Consider the following 5,954-nt stretch of genomic DNA (forward strand, 5'->3'; position numbering starts at 1 on the left):
CTGAGGCAACACGTCAACAACCACAGACACTACACAAGTACACAAAACACACACACACCACATCTCCGATCAATCACCGTCACCGACTGTCCACTAGACCAGCCCTGCCAGTGGGGGACCGTAGCCGTTACCACCTAAGCCCCGCTCATCATACTGAGCGATAACCTTGTCCCATTAATGTTCACATCCCCTCCCGTGGCGGGTTCCACGGAAGGCGAAACTAGGGCGTGAAGCCACTCCCGCAATTGACTCCACTCAGCCGAGGACGCACCTCGAGAACCATAGACAATCATTCACAATCTGCTGCACCACAACAACAACAAATGAAACAACACACCAACCGATTACCATAATCAATAAACCACACTGACACTACAATCAACACAACAACTGACACACTAAACAACCAACAGAAGCTGAGTAGGCGAACCTACCTTTAGCCAACCGCAACGATTCCTTGTTCAATCATAGGACATCGACCAAGCAAGCAAAACCCCTATACAAACAGTACACAAGCCTATTACTATCACCACAACCCTACAAGGTACAACAATGACAAAGATGATGATGATGACATACCTACGCATCGCATATCGGCGTCAAGACCGCTACCTGACTCAAGCACCCTATCCAAGGCACAAGTATCCTCAAAGGCTCTCATGGAAGGAATTATGGTGAAGGAAATAAGGTAAGGCGATATCTAGGTCTGAAGGAAGGAGGCGGAAATGATTTGCGATTCTATCAAAACATGATTATAAACCCTCGCTGAAAAGACGCTACTCGATCGAGTAACCAACTCACTCGATCGAGCGGCCCCTACTCGATCGAGTACCCAAGCTACTCGATCGAGTAGCCTCGACTAGATCGAGTACCACTCATCCCAAGGCCTATCACAACACGAGACACCGCTTGTACGAATTCCTAAAGGTTACAACACGCCTCTAAGGTCGGTCAACGGGTCCTTAAAAGGATGGGTATTACAGTCTTCCCCTCTTAAAAATAACTTCGTCCCCGAAGTTCGACTCACCCTCCCCCAAACCACACGACAAGAACCAAGGTCGACACCATCGTTTACCCGACACAGGTCAACAACTCTCTCGAAGTATTATCCCACTTCATATGTCCATCAAACATCATCATCGTCAACTGCCTAACACACACCACACACTCAAGCCTCGAAGAACCACTACTTGAATTGCTGAACACACAACATGCACCAACACGATCAACTCGACTATCGTTTATACTACTACATCGAACTAGTTAGACACGCATTAACGCAACTACGAGACTATACTTTCACTGGCTAACAATTTCCAACACAAAACATGCAACAGAGATTACTGAAAAATAAGGTATAACGACATGTCATCTCATTCGACAATTATTCACTCTCACTTCATTATACAATTCCCACAACAAAACTATTAAAACAATTATGAACTCATACTTTAAATGTAACAGCGATACTATGAGCATCACAAACATACTGCAAAATTGTTGAATTACGGCATTTTCCGTTTGCGACATTACTCTTCCCCTCTAAAAAGGAACTTCGTCCCCGAAGGTCACTCTCAAACGACTTCCCTATCCCTTAACCCGACACATATTGCATCTTATCGACATTACTCATTAACCACGACTAATATTGATTCATATACACACGCCACTTTACTAACGGATATTACGTGATCACAACCCATACAAACATAAACTATTGAAATTACATACTACTTCACGGACATATATATATATATATATATATATATATATATATATATATATATATATATATATATATAGAGAGAGAGAGAGAGAGAGAATTAGGATCAAATGAGTCCACCTTCCTTAGGTCAGTCCATAAGTCCTAATTCTAACCATTAGATGAGAAAAATGAATGGTCTAGATTATAACAAATCAAGGGTTAAGATTAGATCTAAAAATAAAGGACCTATATAAAACACACAAAAAAAACCCTAATCTAACCCATTTCACATTTCACATTTCACTGCCTCATCTCATCTCTCTCTCTCTCCCATCTCTCTCTCTCCCATCTATCTCCAACTCCACCCACCACCACCGGCATCTACAACAGCCCCCCGCCACCTCCTCATTTTTTCTCTTCCTCCCATCTTCTTTTTCAGCCACCACCAACTTCAAACACCACCGCCACACATCCATCGACAACAACCTGCCACGCCGCCCTTCTCTTCTCCTTTTCGACCTCCCTCGGCACCATCAGACACTGCTACCCCGCCTCCCTCCCCCATTTTTTTTCTAGATCTGAGAAAAAGAGTGATTGTTGGTTGTTGTTTGCATGTGTGGGGCTGGTGGGAGTGGTGATGCCGTGGGGTGGTGGGTATGGGCGCCGCCGCCTCCTTTCTACTTTCATTTTTTTTTCAGATTTGCTTTTTGTTTGGTTGTTGTTGGTGGTTGTCAGAGGTAGTTGTCAGAGGTGGACCAACCACCACGCTACCGACTCCGTCCTTCTTCCTTTTTCGCTGTTTTGGTTAGAAACTTTCAGACCTACAAATAAAAATATGTATCTTTCATTTTTTTTTCCGAAAATTTACTCTTTTTTAATCTTTATTGTCGAAAATTTTAGATCTTCAATTAAAATATGAGATTTTTCTTTTTGTAGATCTTCAATTAAAAATATGTATCTTTCATAAAAATATGTATCTTTCAGTTGGTGGTTGTCAGACGTCTTTCCTTTTTTTTTTCAGATTGGTCATGGTGGCGAATGTGGTGGTTGGTGTCGGTGCTCCTCCTTTATTTTTTTTCAAATCTGGTGGGGTGGGGTTGGGTTGTGGTGGGTGTTGTTGGTGGTCGGTGAAAGTAGTGGTGGGTGTCGATGGCGGTTGGATTGATTAAAGTTGCACACTTGATTGTTAATATTTCATAAATTTTATATAGCGGTGAAATGACTCAATACATTAAAGTTTCACTCGAAATATATTAAAGTTCCACATGCACTACATTAAAGTTACAGTTGTAAATTAGAGATATTTCATAAATAGAAATTTATATTAAAATGGACTAAAAAAACTAAAGTTTCAGTTATTATCATTAAAATTTCAGTCATTTAACATTAAAGTTTCATTTTTAAATCAATGAAATTAAAATAATAACAATTAAAATTTCACTCGTCTAATGGCCTAAAAAAATTAAAGTTTCATTCGTCACCATTAAAGTTCCACTCGTTTAACATTAAAGTTTCATTCATGAATCATTGAAATTAAATAAATTTTAGTCACAATTACATCATTACATAAATTCAATTTTTTTTATTAAAATAGCCTAAAAAAATTAAAGTTTCACTTTTAAGCATTAAAGTTGAACTCGCATAATATTAAAGTTACATTCAAAAATCATTTAAATTAAATTACATTAATCACAATCACATCATTTCATAAATTCAAATTTTTATATTAAAAATGGCCTAAAAAAAAATTAAAGTTTCACTTTTAAGCATTAAAGTTTCACTCGTAAAACATTAAAGTTATATTTAAAAATACATAAATTTAATTTTTTATTTACAAAATGACTTTAAAAAATTAAAGTTTCAATCGTAAAGAATTAAATTTGCTCTCACAGATTAAAGTTTCACTTTTAAAACATTAAAGTTTCATTTCAAAAATTGATTAGAAGTCTCAAATCTCAACCATCAATCTTAGAAGATCTAATGGCTTAGATTAGGACTTATGGACTCAAATATATAGGTGGACTCATTTGAACTTGGCTATATATATATATATATATATATATATATATATATATATATATATATATATATATATATATATATATATATATATATATATATATATATGAGATCTAGTGAGTCCACCAAAAATAATTGAGTCCACAAGTCCTATTTAAAACCATTGAAAAGATGAGATGAGAGGCTAAGATTGAAGGGGAAAAAGGAGGGATTAATGCTAAATGGAGGGGATTGATACTAATTAATCACTTTCCCTCACTACCATCACTAATCAACTTCCTAATTTCACTATATAAGCCTTCTTTTTCCACTCACTTCTCTCTCCTATCACACAAATATTCTTCCCCTCATCTCTCTAAAACCCAAAAAACCAAAACAATTCCAAAAACCACAAAATTCAAAAAAAAAAAAAAAAAAAACAAATTCACTCCTCTCATCCTCACCCCCAACGGCCACCCCACCCAACCCCGACCTGTCCGCCACCACCACCCCACCCCGACCTACCCGCACACCACAACCCGACAACCACCCACAACAAACAACCACAATCCGCATTCCCCGACCTCCCTCGTCTCCACCATCCCACCATTTCCTCTCCTTTTTTTCCAGATCTGAGACCACCACCACGCACCACCTCCACCATTTCCCGTCGCCTCCTCCAACAAAGACAACTACCACCATTTTCCGACCCCACCACAGAACACCTCCAACACTACAGCCGCCACAGCCGTCACTCCATCTCACAAACAGGGATCCGCAAAAAACTCCGCTTCATCGACCTCCTCCTCCTCTCCTCTCGTCTCAATTGATGTTGTCGGTGAGGGTGGTTGTTGGTGGTGGTTGGAGGAGGCGAGGGTGGTTGTTGTCGTGTGTTGCTGTCGTGGTCGATGTTGGTGTTGTTGATGCAGTCGTTGTTGATGCTGTGTTTTTTTTTTCTTTTCTTTTCAGATGTAGTTTTTTTCGTTTGTCTTGTTTTCAAATTTGTCTTGTTTGTCTTTTCTTTTCAGATGGTGTTGTTTGTCTTGTTTTCAGATTTTTTTTTCTTTTTTTTCTTTTCAGATTTTCCATTTTTATTCTTGTTATTATTATGAACTAAATTTTTAATTTTAATATTAGATTTACCAACTATTAAGTGTATTATTTATTATTTAAGTATATTTTGTTGATTTTATTCGTAGATCTAATAAATATGTAGTAGATTTTTGAAAAAAATCGTATTATCACGATTTTTATTCTTAGATCTAATAAATATATTTATTACACTCATATTTTGATACATTTAGACTCATATTTTGGTACATTTACACTCATATTTCGGTACATTTACACTCATATTTCTTTACATTTACACTCATATTTCTTTACATTTACACTCATATTTTATTAAAGTTACATTCGTACTTTTTTACATTTACTCTTGTATTTCTTTACATTTACACTTTTTAATTTTTTTTTTCAGATCTACTATAGATCTTTTTGTCGATATGAGTTGGTGGTGGTGGGCGACGTTGGTGGTGTTTGTTGGTAGTCGGACTAAAGTTTTACTCGTAAAGGACCAAAGTTATACTCAAAAGGACCAAAGTTATATTCAAAGGACCAAAGTTACACTCTTAAACCTTCAAATTTACACTTAAAATACTACATTTACACTCGTAAAACATCACATTTACACTCGGTAGCATGTTTAAATTATATAAATTAAAATTTTTATATAAAAATTGGCACTCTTAAAATATTACATCATATTTATATAAAAAAAACATCATATTTACACTCTTAAAATATTACATTTACACTCGTAAAACATCAAATTTACACTCGTTAAATATTAAAATTATAAAATTTCAAAATTTCCGTCATAAAAAATCAAATTTACACTCCTAAAATATTACATTTACACTCGTAAAACATCAGATTTACAGTTGTAAAATGTTAAAATTATATAAATTCAAAATTTCCTTCACAAAAAATCAAATTTACATTTTTAAAATATTACATTTACACTCGTAAAACATCAAATTTACACTCGTTAAATATTAAAATTATATAAATTCAAAATTTTCGTCACAAAAAATCAAATTTACACTTTTAAAATGTTACATTTACACTCGTAAAACATCAAATTTACACTTGTAAAATGTTAAAGTTATATAAATTCAAAATTTTCGTCACAAAAAAATCAAATTTACACTCTTAAAATGTTACATTTATACTCGTAAGACATCAAATT

The sequence above is a fragment of the Silene latifolia genome, chromosome 2 (assembly GCF_048544455.1).
Source record: "Silene latifolia isolate original U9 population chromosome 2, ASM4854445v1, whole genome shotgun sequence".
Classification (NCBI taxonomy): Eukaryota; Viridiplantae; Streptophyta; class Magnoliopsida; order Caryophyllales; family Caryophyllaceae; genus Silene; species Silene latifolia.